This window comes from Ursus americanus, chromosome 8, assembly GCF_024610735.1.
Source record: "Ursus americanus isolate L20-20 chromosome 8, mUrsAme1.1.p, whole genome shotgun sequence".
Taxonomy (NCBI): domain Eukaryota; kingdom Metazoa; phylum Chordata; class Mammalia; order Carnivora; family Ursidae; genus Ursus; species Ursus americanus.
In genome coordinates, this window is record NC_142134.1 from 52,399,622 (window position 1) to 52,413,813 (window position 14,192).

General features: G+C 36.9%; 1 protein-coding gene across 1 annotated transcript in view; it reads left to right on the plus strand.

Annotated features, from left to right (window-relative positions):
• Positions 1–14,192, plus strand: part of RFC1 (replication factor C subunit 1) — a 78,763-nt gene that overhangs the window by 26,642 nt on the left and 37,929 nt on the right. The window lies entirely within an intron of this gene.

Genomic DNA, 14,192 nt, shown 5'->3' on the forward strand with positions numbered 1-14,192 from the left:
TTTATTGTCTAGAGAGGAGTGGTGTGTGTTATGTTCTTGAGCTCTTCAGTCTGGATGTACCTCTGTCACTTTCAGTGGAATTTCTGTTGCCTTTTTTGCTTTTTTCGTTTATATTTGTCAGAGGAAGGCTGTAATCATTATCTTTGGCATTTTCTGTGGGTTAAGGGCCATTGTAAGGACCAATTACAGGAGAATTAGCCTTGGGATTTTTTTAGGTGATTTTTTTTTTTTAAGATATATCTATTTATTTTAGAGACAGAGAGATTGTGTGTCAGCATGAGTGGGGGAGGGGCAGAGGGAGAGAGAGCATCCCCAAGCAGACTCCCCACTGAGGGCATAGCCTGATGTGGGCCCGATCCCAGGACTCTGAGATCATGACCCAGTCCGAAACAAGGAGTCAGCCATTTAACCGACTGAACCACCCAGGTGCCCCTAGGTGTTCTATATTGAATAAGCTGAAGTTCTATCTTGAATCATAAATTAAAATATTATTGGTGTGTTTTAAAACTTCTTTTTTATGTAAGTTTTTTATCTTGCATTCTGAAGTCATAATCTAAGTATATAACAGTTATTCATATTTGTGTTTTATAAAATCTAACACAGGGGCACCTAGGTGGCTCAGTCAGTTAAGCACCTGACTTTGGCTCAGGTCATGATCCCAGGGTCCTGGGATCGAGCCCCTTGGCAGCTCTGCACTCAGCAGGGAGTCTGCATGCCCTTTTGCCCCTTCCCTCACTCTGCTCACTTGCTCTCTCTCAAATAAATAAATAAAATCTTTAAAAATATGTGATCTTGCACAGGTGTGACCTGAATTCTTTGTATTCTCTTGTGACACTAAAGACTTTAGTGCTGACTTTTTAAAAGATTGTTTTTGTACTTAAATTTATTTGATCTGTTTTGAGTGGTCAAAAAGCAAAAGACATTTGTAAATAATTGTACAGTAATCTTAAAATGGTAAAATAGTATAAATGATTGTTTCATAGATAGTATTCATTTATGGTGAGGAACTCTGAAGTGTCACCTGAGGAAAAAATCTCAGATGTGTTCATTGTAAAGTCATTTTGATTCTGGCATTGTTAACTACTAGAGGAGACCGTAACAGGAATGAAAGGTTAGATGTAGTAATCGTCAAATTCACAGAGCCTGTTGAATGGGGTCCTGCATAGAAATGCTTGCAGGGGCCATGAAAGCATCTCATAGGCTACTGATTTGTTTATATTGAAGAAAACCTCTGAAACTATTATTTTAAGCACTCTTTTACTTGTATTGCTAGTGAAGTGAATACACCTGGTTTGAAGAGATAGGGTAAAAGCTACATAATTATTTTGGCACAGCATATTACAACTTACATTCAACAAACATTTATCGAGTGTTTTTTACATCCCGGATACTAGGTGCTGTAGATACAGAAGATGACCAAAGACTCCCAAGTACTGTAGGAGTCGCTGGAGGCAGCGATAAGTAGTCAGGCAGAGTGCGTAAGTGTCAGATTTGATCTGGCCCTTGAGGGATGCGCAGGAGATGGAGGGAAGAACATGTCAGCTTGGGGAGATGACATTATTTAAGGCATAGCATCCAGCACAGGGGTTGGTATGTTCATAGGACACAGAAGAGACTGCTTGCCCACATGATGGGGAGTGGTGGGAGGTAGAATGAAGGAAGACCTTGAAAGCTAGGCAGATGAATTTAGACGTAACATAGCAGGGAAAAGGGAACCATTAAAGTGTTTGAAGAGAGTTGTGGAATGATGAAAGTAGTATTTAAGGGTGATTGATAGATTGCTAGTGTTCAGGGTGGGATGGAGAATATAGAAATTGTAATGAGGGAAGTTGAGGCATTTACTAGGAGTGAAGTAATGAGGGACGTAAAACGTTTGCAATAGTAAGGGACTGATTTATAAACATTTTTGAGAAATGAGTTACAAATTAGGTGTTTGGATTACCTATGGTACTATTAGGATAATTGGAGAATTGATGTCATTAGCATGTTTAAGAGTTTTTTTGTTGTTATTTAAAATTTTTTTGAATATTATTTTCATTTATTTATTTATTTAAGAGATTTTTATTTATATATTTGCCAGAGAAGAGAGAACAAGCAGGCGGAGTGGCAGGCAGAGGGAGAAGCAGACTCCCTGCTGAGCAAGGAGCCTGATGCAGAGTCCATCCCAGGACCCTGGGATCATGACCTGAGCTGAAGGCAGATGCTTAACTGACTGAGCCACCCAGGCGTCCCTATTTTCTTTTATTTTTTTGAATAATCTGTACACCCGACGTGGGGCTTGAACGCACAACCTTGAGGTCCAGAGTGTCATGCTCTACTGACTGAGCCTGCCAGGTGCCCCTTGTTTTTTTTTTTTTTTTCTTTGTTTTTTCCCCCCAATTACAGCTTTATTGAGATACACAGTTCACCTCTAAGATTTTAATAGTATTGGAATTTGTGGATATAGGTCCAAGTTTTTGGAGATATAAAACTTTACTTACAGTTATGGGCTGTTACTTGAGAGTGTGCAGGTACTCATGGTAGATAAATTGGTCTGTAAGTAGGCAGTGAAATGGGAAAGAAAGTCCTTGTGTTGTAGAAGGAACCTGAGCCTGGAAGGTCAGAAGCCCTGCCTGAGGGTCCATCTTTGGTTCCCATCTAACAGCTGTTTGAGTCTGTCTCACTTTCTATAAAGCAGAAACCTAATTGAATAGGCTTGTAGTGGAGACTTACTGGAATGATGCATAGGAAAGAACCAGACCCAGTGTCTGAAGGCAGTCCAAAGGAAAGGTGGTCCAAAGGAAAAATGAAAAAGAAAAAGAAAAACAAAAGAAGCCCACAGATGAGCTTTATAGGGTCTCAGAGACATTTATTTGATAAAATTGTTCAAATGATCAAAAACAGAATGTAGGTGACATGGACTATTTTCTGTAAACTTTTTGGTAAGCTGAGATATTTCTTCATTATGGCAGAGGCAGACTGACTCTTTAACCTTTTTGTTCTATTGCTAAATATCTGCTCAGGCACATTGTGCAAATGCACTCTTCTATTAAGAGATCCCCCTCTGAGATCTGGCCACTTTTGTGAAGTTTTGAATATGTGGGAGGGATACTGGAAACAGTATGGTGATAGGTTTATTATGGAACTGAAGGTGGTGTGATCAAGCTTTCCAGTGACACCCTGGAAACGTCAAAGTTAGTGTGCAGACAGCCGTGGCCTTCAACTGTGGATCAGTTGGCTATCCTTATCTTGTGATTTTAGGTACACAGAAGGGTCAGACGATTTAAGCTCTGATTACAGATTTTCTTTAACATGGGATCGTTTATTTTAGACCAGGTATTTTCTAATGTTATTTTCTGAAGAGATATCCAGCACTTTATCTGAAATTTCTGTGAACGTTATCAGTGTTTATGTCATTATGCTGGTGGCATGTACATGGGAAAGTGAACATTGTCCTTTTTTGTAGCTGAAAATCTTGGTGTGGGATGTACCTAATAGGATGTTTGGTATTAATTACATAGTATTCTGTTTTGTCTTAGAATTACGATACAGGAAAAAGCTAGTTCTTTTCTTGCCTGTATTTATCTTTTCGTACTTTTTTATTCCTTGAAATGACAGGTGCATGGGAAGAAAAATAAGCCCTTTTTCTTATTTTTCTTCCCTCTATAAGAGAATGAACTGTTAAAAAGCAGTCCATAATAAAATCAGAAATATAAAGAGTTTTAAGAAAGGTGCAGCTTCTTGAAATTAGTAAGTTGGAAAATTCTTCACCTTAAAATAGTTTTAAAAAATGATTTAGTTTTTTTTAAAGCTAAAACTATAGTTTTTCAGTAGTGGGTCATGAATAAATATTCACATTATAAATGTAAATATTTACATTATTAGTATAAGGTTAAATAAAATATTTGTGGTAATAATAATTTAAAAATAAAAAGTCTAACCTAAAATGTATTGTTGATTGGGAGCTTGGAGCATCTTTTGGAAAAGGATTATATGATAGTGATTCAGTTTTAAAACCCTGTTAGTAACAGAAGAAACAGGGGCACCTGGGTGGCTCAGTTTGTTAAGTGGCTGCCTTTGGCTCCGGTCATGATTCAGGGTCCTGGGCAGCCCCACTTTGGGCTCCCTGCTCAGCAGGGACTCTGCTCTTCCCCTGCCCTGTCCGGGTTCGGCTCATGCTCTCTCTCTCTCTCTCTCTCTCTCAAATAAATAAAATCTTTTTAAAAATTAACAAAAGAAACACTTTTTGCTTCATTATTCCGTTTTATTTTTTATGAACCAGTTTTGGTTTGGTACTTTCCTTGCAGTATAGTATTTGTAGTGTTTAAGAGCATGAGCTCTTGATTCAGACTGGCTGGGTTAAGCTTCATTTACCTTCCCCATGTCTTAGTTTCCTCATTTGTGAAATGGGTATTATTAGTACCCACATCAGAGGCCTTTGTGATGATCAAATGAGATAATCCTTGAAAAGCATTTAAAACAGGGTCAGGCATATAGTAAATGCTCAATAAGTATTAACTGTTAGTTTTACATTTTAATTTGGTTGTATCCCTGCATATGTCTTTAAAGACTATGCTGAAGACATTTTGGTTTTGCTTAAGTACTTAGGACTTTCTATTGATTATGTACCTGTGCTTCAGAAATTTAGAAATTGTATGTGACCCACTTATATTGTGGCAGTGCACTGTCCAGTATGGCAACTACCAGTTACTTGTGGCTGTTCAGCACTTGAAATGTGACCAGCTCAAACTGAGAGTATTTTAAGTGTAAGGTACAGATTTCAAAGGATTAGTATGAAAAAGAGGTAAATTATCTTAATTTTTTAGTATTGATTATATGTTGAAATGAAAATAAGTTGGATATGTTGGGTTGAATAAAATATGTTGTTAAAATTAATTTCACTTGTTTCTTTTTTCCTTTTTTTAAATGTGGTTATGAGAAAATTTAAAACTCTCTGTGTAGCTCACGTTTTATTACTGTTGCATAGGGGCTTTATATAAACAACGAGAAAAATTTAGGAAATAACCTTAATTTAGAAAATAACCTACTTCATTCAAGTGCTTTTTTTATATTGTTATACAGTTCTTTAGGCTATATCATACTGATCTTTAGGCTTATTGTTTAGCTCTATGACCTATTTTTCATCATCACTTTTATTAAATCTGTCTTCTATTGATTTTTAAAGTACTTTGATTACATTAATCTCCCAAATTATAGGGAAAGGAAAAAATGGCTTATAAACATCTTCATAGCTAACCACTGACTCTAGTAAAATGTTCTTGTAAGTTGGTAAAAACCCAAATACTTGTTGTCCTGGGTAAATATATTTACTTTTAGCTGTTTAATGAAGTGAGAGACCTTGAGTTTTGTTTGGCAAAGATGACCTTTTATTAGGCAGTTTCATCAGGGGCTCGTGTTTGGTTGAGAATGATGGGGGGTTTTCCCTGTCTTGAAAGTCGTTTATGAGTGGTAATTTTAATTGAGCACATAATTCCAAAGACAGTGTTCTTGAAGTTATAATGATTTTTGGGATGTTAAATGGGAAAAAATTGGGAACGTGGTAGTCTCCAATTCACCACGTAATACTAGTGACCTGTGACTTGGGAAAATAGTAGGCGGAAAATATTGCTGAGGATGTGTGTGTAACAGTCTCTTTTGCTGATTTTTAGAGGCATATAGTTTTGTTTACCAGACAAATGGGGATAGATGATGTATAGGATAAAGAACTTTCTTAGATGTTTTCAGGAAAACTAGGGTGATTGAGCCTGAAAATTTCTTTGAAATGAGAGGAAACTAAGAACTGTGTATTACAATTCTTTGATTTTACTTGTTCGAAAATTAATATTGATTTGTACACTAAGACTCTATAAAAAAAACTAAATTTATCATTTTAGGGGATGAGAATTTATATTAATATAACTTTAAATTACCTAAGTAACACATTTAACCACATTCTCACTGAAAAAGAAGTAAACAATTCAGATGAAAATGTTTTATCCCCTCATTCATCCCTTTTGCCTTAGGTAGCTATATAAATAAAAAGTATATACACACATCCGTATGGATATACACACACGCACACGCACTTGTATTTGAGTGGCCTTTTATTACAAAATTTCTGTAGCTTGCTTTTTCATAACTTAATGTCTTTGACTCTCTCTTTCCCTCCCTCCCTTCCTCTCCTTGTCTCCCTCCTTGCCCCTTCCTCAGCTTATGTCTCTTTGTTTCAATACAGAAAGATTCCTATCTCATTCTTTTAAACTTCTGTATGGAATTTAATAGTGCGCATTCAATTTTTTTCATGTTCTTATTTTGGATATTGGATTATTGATGTGTGCACATACCTGTTTATGCTTCATTGCAATGTAATATATTTAACAATAAATGGGTGATTCACAATGAAGAATATGATCCCTTAAAAGAGAATAGTATTTTTTTTAATGTTTTTTTTTATTATATTATGTTAGTCACCACACAGTACATCCCTGGTTTTTGATGTAAAGTTCCATGATTCATTAGTTGCGTATAACACCCAGTGCACCATGCAATACGTGCCCTCCTTACTACCCATCACCAGTCTATCCCATTCCCCCACCCCCTCCCCTCTAAAGCCCTCAGTTTGTTTCTCAGAGTCCATAGTCTCTCATGCTTCATTCCCCCTTCTGATTACCTCCCCTTTCTTTATCCCTTTCTTCCCCTACTGATCTTCCTAGTTCTTATGTTCCATAGATGAGAGAAATCATATGATAATTGTCTTCTCTGCTTGACTTATTTCACTTAGCATTATCTCCTCCAGTGCCGTCCATGTTGCAGCAAATGTTGAGAAATCGTTCTTTTTGATAGCTGAGTAATATTCCATTGTATATATGGACCACGACTTCTTAATCCAGTCATCTGTTGAAGGGCATCTCGGTTCCTTCCACGATTTAGCTGTTGTGGACAATGCTGCTATGAACATTGGGGTGCATATGGCCTTTCTCTTCACTACGTCTGTCTCTTTGGGGTAAATACCCAGTAGTGCAATGGCTGGGTCATAGGGTAGCTCAATTTTTAACTTTTTAAGGGACTTCCACACTGTTTTCCAGAGCGGCTGTACCAACTTGCATTCCCACCAACAATGTAGGAGGGATCCCCTTTCTCCACATCCTCTCCAGCAATTGTTGTTTCTTGCCTTGTCCATTTTTGCCATTCTAACTGACGTAAGGTGGTATCTTAGTATGGTTTTGATTTGAATTTACCTGATGGCTAATGATTTTGAACATTTTTTCATGTGTCTGTTAGCCATTTGTGTGTCATCATTGGAAAAGTGTCTGTTCATATCTTCTGCCCATTTTATGATTTGTTTGTTTCTCGTGTATTGAGTTTGAGAAGTTCTTTGTAGATCTTGGATACCAGTCTTTTATCTGTAGTATCACTTGCAAATATATTCTCCCATTCCATGGGCTGCCTCTTAGTTTTTTTGACTGTTTCCTTGGCTGTGCAGAAGCTTTTTATCTTGATGAAGTCCCATAAATTCATTTTATCTTTTGTTTCTTTTGCCTTTGGGGATGTGTCATGAAAAAGTTTGCTTTGGCCGATGTTGTAGAGGTTGCTGCCTATGTTCTCCTCTAGGATTTTGATGGATTCCTGTCTCACATCGAGGTCTTTCATCCATTTGGAGTTTATCTTTGTGTGTGGTGTGAGAGAGTGGTCAAGTTTCATTCTTTTGCATGTAGCTGTCCAATTTTCCCCGCACCATTTATTGAAGAGACTGTCTTTTTTTCCACCGGATGTTTTTTCCTGCTTTATCGAAGATTAGTTGCCCAAAGAGCCGAGGGTCCATTTCTGGGTTCTCTATTCTGTTCCATTGGTCTGTGTGTCTATTTTGTGCCAGTACCATGCTGTCTTTGTTATCACAGCTTTGTAGTACAGCTCGAAATCCAGCATTGTGATGCCCCCAGCTTTGTTTTTCCTTTTCAACAGTTCCTTGGTGATTCGGGGCCTTTTCTGGTTCCATACAAATTTAAGGACTATTTGTTCCAAGAGAATAGTATTTCTTGAGGTTCATTTTAAGGATGTACTTTACCTACCTATATTATAAAGAATAGATAGGGCTTCCACTTTCTGCTCCAGGGCACAGTGCTCTTATGAGGGTTCCCCCCGCACCTCCACCAGCAGCATTTGTATTTTCCTTTTGGCTTTTACTAACCTTATTGATCAAAGCACCACTAATAATATGTATTTTTTTGAACATGTGCTGCTATTAAGTCAGGTCTTTTCCAGTTTTCAGGTCCAGAAAAGGGGGACTTTACACTTTATTAAATTTCTTTCTGAAAGAAACTCTTACATCTTTTTTTTTTTTTCTTAAGAAATTTAAACAAAATTATTAGAGAGAGCACTCATGCACACCTATGTGGTGGGGGGAGGGACAAAGGGAGAGGGAGGGAGAATCCCAAGCAGGCTCTGTGCCCAGTGTGGAGCCTGATACCAGGGCTCAGTCTGAAATCGACCCTGAGATCATGACCTGAGCCAAAATCAAGAGTTGGACGCTTAACTGACTTAGCCACCCAGGTACCCTGAAGCTCTTATATTTTTATCTTGTTAGATTCCAGGCTTTTGTATCCTCATCCAGTCATGTATTTAACAATACTTAACAATATTAAATCCTCACTAATTTATTTATTCAACAAACATCATGTGTTCACTGTACATAATAGTGTACTGGATAATCTATGAAATAGATAAAAGAATAAAGCATAGTCTTGTCTTCAAGGGCTTAGAGTTCACTGGGGAGATAAGTGTTTTATATAAAAATTATATAAGGAAAAAATTAACAGTGATAAAAATATCTTCTAAGGATTTGAGGAGAGAGGTAACTTGTATTTTGGAGGTTCAGGAGACATTTCCTGGTGGAGAGAGAAGTTTGAGATAAATGTGAAAGGTTTGGAAGAATTTAACATGGAGATTTAGGTACTGTGTGTACTAGAAAGAGAGAATAATGTGTGAGCTTGGAAATCAATAGCGCTGTTTCATATGCATCATTCATTACTTTCTAACCTAGTCTAGAAAGAGAAAATCTATTTTAAAAATTCATCTTATAAACTTTTACAGATTTACATGATTAATACTACCTAGTGTTGTAGCTCATATGTATTTTTTTAATGAAGAAACTTTTTTTTAAAAAGATTTATTTATTTTAGAGTAAAATAGTGTACAGTGAGTGAGTGGGGGTGGGGTAGGGGGAAGAACAGAGGGAGAGGGAGAATCTCAAGCAGACGCCATGCTGAGCAGGGAGCCTGAGGTGGGGCTCGATTTCATGACCCTGCGATCATAGCCTGAGATGAAACTAAGAGTCAGATACTTAACTGACTGAGCCACCCAGGTACCCTGTAGCTCATATTTTCTTAATTATGGGATCTTCTACATAGGAGTCTCTTACTTTATTTGAAAGTAAAGAACAAAAGGCAGGGAGAATTCTACCATAATAATAAAATAAATTTCATCTTGTATACTACTATACATTTTTTTTCCAAAGCACTTCTGACTTTGTGGAATGGAATAGCATTATTATATGGCTTATAATATCCATCTCATTTGATCTTCAGATCTACCTAGTATTAGGGACGACTTACTTAACAGAAAGCTTAAGGAAGCAATTTTGAATTCTAAAGTTGCACAAAGTTTTACTGTGCAGTAGTTCTTTGGATATTCCTCATGTACTTATTTTTTCATATCCTCTGATTTCATATCTTCTACAAATTTGATAAACATAGCTTTGTATTTCTTTCCAAAGCATTGGTAAAATTATTTAGTATTAAGAGACAGTTAAAGGGGCGCCTGGGTGGCATAGTGGTTAAGCATCTGCCTTCGGCTCAGGGCGTGATCCCGGCGTTATGGGATCGAGCCCCACATCAGGCTCCTCCGCTAGGAGCCTGCTTCTTCCTCTCCCACTCCCCCTGCTTGTGTTCCCTCTCTCGCTGGCTGTCTTTATCTCTGTCAAATAAATAAATAAAATCTTTAAAAAAAAAAAAAAGAGACAGTTAAACCTTTTCCAAAACTGACATGATCTATTATCAGCACCTTGGATATAGCTTTTCTGTTTCTTATGAATGGTTGTTCAATTACTTATGGGTCTTAATGACTACTGTTACTTATCTTATATTTCTTCATCTTGCCATAAATCAGTGCTTCTCAATCAAGGGTGACTTGCCTCTCAGGGAACTGTTGGCAGTATCTGGAGACAGTTTTGGTTGTCACAGCTGGCAGGTGCTATGGTGTCTAGTTGGTAGAGATGCCTACTGAACATTGTATGATGTGCAGGAGAGCTCCCTACAGAAGGATTATTTGGCTCAATGTCAATAATGTAGAGGTTTTCCAATGTAGAGGTTTCCCAGCCTTACCCTGTCAGAAGAGAATTTGGTGAATGTTTTGTTGAACTCCAGATAGTCCTTGTTTCTGGATTCATTTCATCTGCTAGTCCTGTAACTTCTAAAATAAAGAAGCGCTTAGGTCAGCATAGTTTATTCCTGGTGATCTCCATCTTCTGTTGAATATTCCTTTTGACCTGCTCTTGATGTTATTGCACAGAATTGTCACTAAACCTTTCCTTTTCTATAGTTCTGTGGTTGGGGATCTGCCTTTCTCTTTTTGGCAATGAGGAGTCCATTTCTTGTTTCAATCTTTAGAGACTTCATTTTATAGGTGATTCAAAGGTCACTGAGACTGCTTTAGCAGTTTTAGCCAGATTCACATTAACTGAAACATCTTTATAAGAGCTAGGTGCTTTCTTACAATCTTTTTTGCCTGATAGTTTGTTCTTCAGGCCTCTTTTAATAGTGCATATTGTGAAACCTGAAAAAACTAAGTGGCATATGGAGCACCAGAGTATCTGGAATGATTAATGAGGTTCCGAAGCATGTTTGAAAATGAACAGACTTTTGTTTTATTCTTGTGACACATATCTTACTGTCAGGCACTTGTGAAACTATGAGAGACACAGAATTGTATTCCAGGATGCCAAGGAAACAGGATTATATTAGGAAAATATAATTAAATACTAATAAAATAATATACAGGTGATCTATACTTGGCTTTAGTACTGAGACAGTTTTGTTACCTCCTCTGCTGTGTGGGGAAGTGGAACGTGAATGGAAGTGGAGAATTGCATTGCCAAACCACTCCCTTTACTCTTCGTGGCCAGTCAGGTTTCCTTCTGGTGCCTGTTTCCTACTGAGGAATTGTAAGGAGCTGTGTGTGATGTACCTGTGATATACCTGTGATACACCTGTGTGCTACTGTCCAAGCCCCCCCACAACTTACTGCTCTGGTGGGGCCTTGACACCTGTGTGGTGGGTAACATCACAACACAGGCCGGTACTTTTTCTCTTATTTATCATTACTCACCTCACTAGGCCTCGCAAATTATAAAATGGGTTTATTTAAAAGATATAATGAACTGTTTGACTGAGAGGGTTTATTGGTACTGAACCATGAGCTCTCTTAATTTCTTGATTAAAGATGAGCAGTCTCAGGTTGATTTAATTATACTGAAGAACAGAGTCTTAAATTCACCACATAAATGGTGCAAAGATGGTTATGTTTAGTTTCTCTTCCATCTACTTAACAAGTGTTCATTGAAGGCTTGGCATATGTATGAACCTTTATTTCTAAAACCAAAATGACAGTTTGGGTTTTTGACCTAAGGACGTGTTGAAAAAGGAACTTTGTAGGAAAAGGCTCTAAAAACTCAGATCCCCTTTTTAGTTTTCGACTAGTCTTTGCTAAATAAATTATTTTTAATCTCTGTAACCAGATCTCTCTTGAGATCTCCATTAATTTGGTTTTTGTGTGTTCCAGACTGAAGGAAAGAAAATCAGAATCCCAAACTCTGAGCAGGATGAACTTCATAATTAGATTTTTTTTCCTTTTTGGTTTGTAAATAGATTTCTGTATGGACCTGCACATTGTTTTCTTTCTCTTTCATTTGCTATCCTTTCTGAATAAATGAATGTATCTAACTCAGAGTGGCAAAGCAATCTGCTCTCCCAGGCAATTCCTCTGCTGTATGTTGGGTAATGCTGGTTTACTTGGTGATTGTTACCACATTTGAGGTTATGTTGTGTATAAATAAAAATAAATGGTGTTTTTATAAGGAGACATATCCTGGAGGGAGATTCTGAGTGTTCAATTGCCCATGATTTTCAACTAGGTCTAAGAAATTGGAGTTAGATCTATTTATCATTATTGTATTATAAGTTTCTGGGGAGAAGAGAACACAGTTTGCCTTTGGCTTCTGACAGTGCAGGAACAAATTTAGGCTCATTAAAAAATAAGAACAAATGTTAAAAAAGAAAAACAATCATAACTTTATCTGGAATGTTTTATTTCTACACACTGTGTAGGATTGTAAAATATTTATTTTACGTGAGGATGGTCATGGCAGCACCTGTTAAATGACTTATCCTCTGCAAGCAGCTGATTGCATTGTTCTTATCTTTGGCCTCTTTTGCCTTCTTTTTCCATAATGTATTGGTATAGCCTTTGAAATATTAAGGGCTAGAGGAGTTTTAAGACAGCCAGTTCAGAAGTCATAGTTGAAAGACAATAGGACTACTGCCTTCTTCAGGTTTTCTGGTTTTCTAAGGCAGGATGGCAGAATGCTTTCAGATATGTCTGTGACTTTATAGAACACCTTATTTTTCTATATTCTCCTTAATGAAATCCTCTGAATTTATAAGAAATACCTCCTGTGCTTGGGATCGTGAGTTTACTTTTTTTGGTGTTTTCCCCATAACTGTAAGAAGTATGAGGGAGTGCATAAATCACAGAGTACTAAATAAGTGTCAAATCAAGCAAGCCAGTCTTTTTTATTTATTTTTTTCTCTTTTCACAGCTGTATTTCACTTGAATTGCTCGTACTTTCCAAGGGGCCTGGAGAGCTATTTATTTTGTGGTTAGCAGAGAAAAAGGGGCCTTGTATGCAGTTTTAGCTCAGTACAGTATAAACATAGTTGAAATTTTATGCAGAACACTTCCATATTTTTTTGAAAATTCATATGTAATTCCATTTTTACTCAGAAATTATGAAAATGCTTAAAAATTATGTCTGTGTTTGGGTTACGGTACATCGTTGGATCTATAGCTTGAAGACATTAAGTTTAACTTAGTGTATTCTAAGCCAAAAATTCAGAGAAAGGCTCTATTACCCTCCACTGTTATAAAAGAGATCTCTAGTAGAGAAGGCTCATGAAAAAGAAGATCCCCTTTTAGGGGTGACATTTATACCTGTAATGTTAAGGCTAACCTAAAAGAGCAAAGTGATGTATTTCTGTGTGTGTGTGTGTGTGTGTGTGTCTGTGTGTGTGTGTGTTTCCAGCTTAATTTTACTGTTACATAATTTTGAGCTTTGAAATTTAGGATTAAAATGACTGCATGGATCCGTTGTATGGCTAGACCACAATTGATAAAGCTCTTTCCCAGTTTTGATTATTTCTATTGCTTACATTATTCATGTTCGTAATAATGTGATGAATGTGTTTATATACAGATGTTTGTCAGTACCTGTGATTATCTCCAAGAACCATTGGGCTAAACGTTATGAACATCTGTAACGCTCTGTGTCTATTTTGCCAAATTGCTGTCTGGTAATTTATACTAGTTTATGTTTTTGCAATCAGTGTTTATATTTGAACAAATATCACAAATGCACCAATATTGAGCATAATAGTTAAAAAATCTATAAGACTTTCCATAGATTCTCAAAAATATAGAAGGAAAATCTTAAGAATTTGGTCCAGCATTTTGCAGAGGAGGACAGTGAAGCCCAGGTAATAAAATAGGGGTGCCTGGCTGGCATATTTGGTGGCACGTGCTACTCGTGAGCTCAGGGTTGTGAGTTTGAGCCCTGCGTTGGGTGTGGAGATTACTTAAAAATAAAAAAAAATCTTAAAAAAAATAAAATAGTAAGTTGAAGTCAGGTTAGAATTTTTATTATTTTTCTGGAATTCTGGTTCAGTGTTTGGATTAGAGATCACTATTTTATTTTTTATTGAATGTCTGTTAAAACATGGCTAGGTGCTATACTGGGCACTTTGCTTTTTAAAAAATCTGATCTTCCCAATAACCCAAATGGTGAATGGCTTGAAACTGTTACAACCATTTATACGGACGAGGACCAAAGGAAGGAATGAGGTCAGTCTTCAAATGGTCAGTGTGAAAAAGGATGGAGTAAGGAA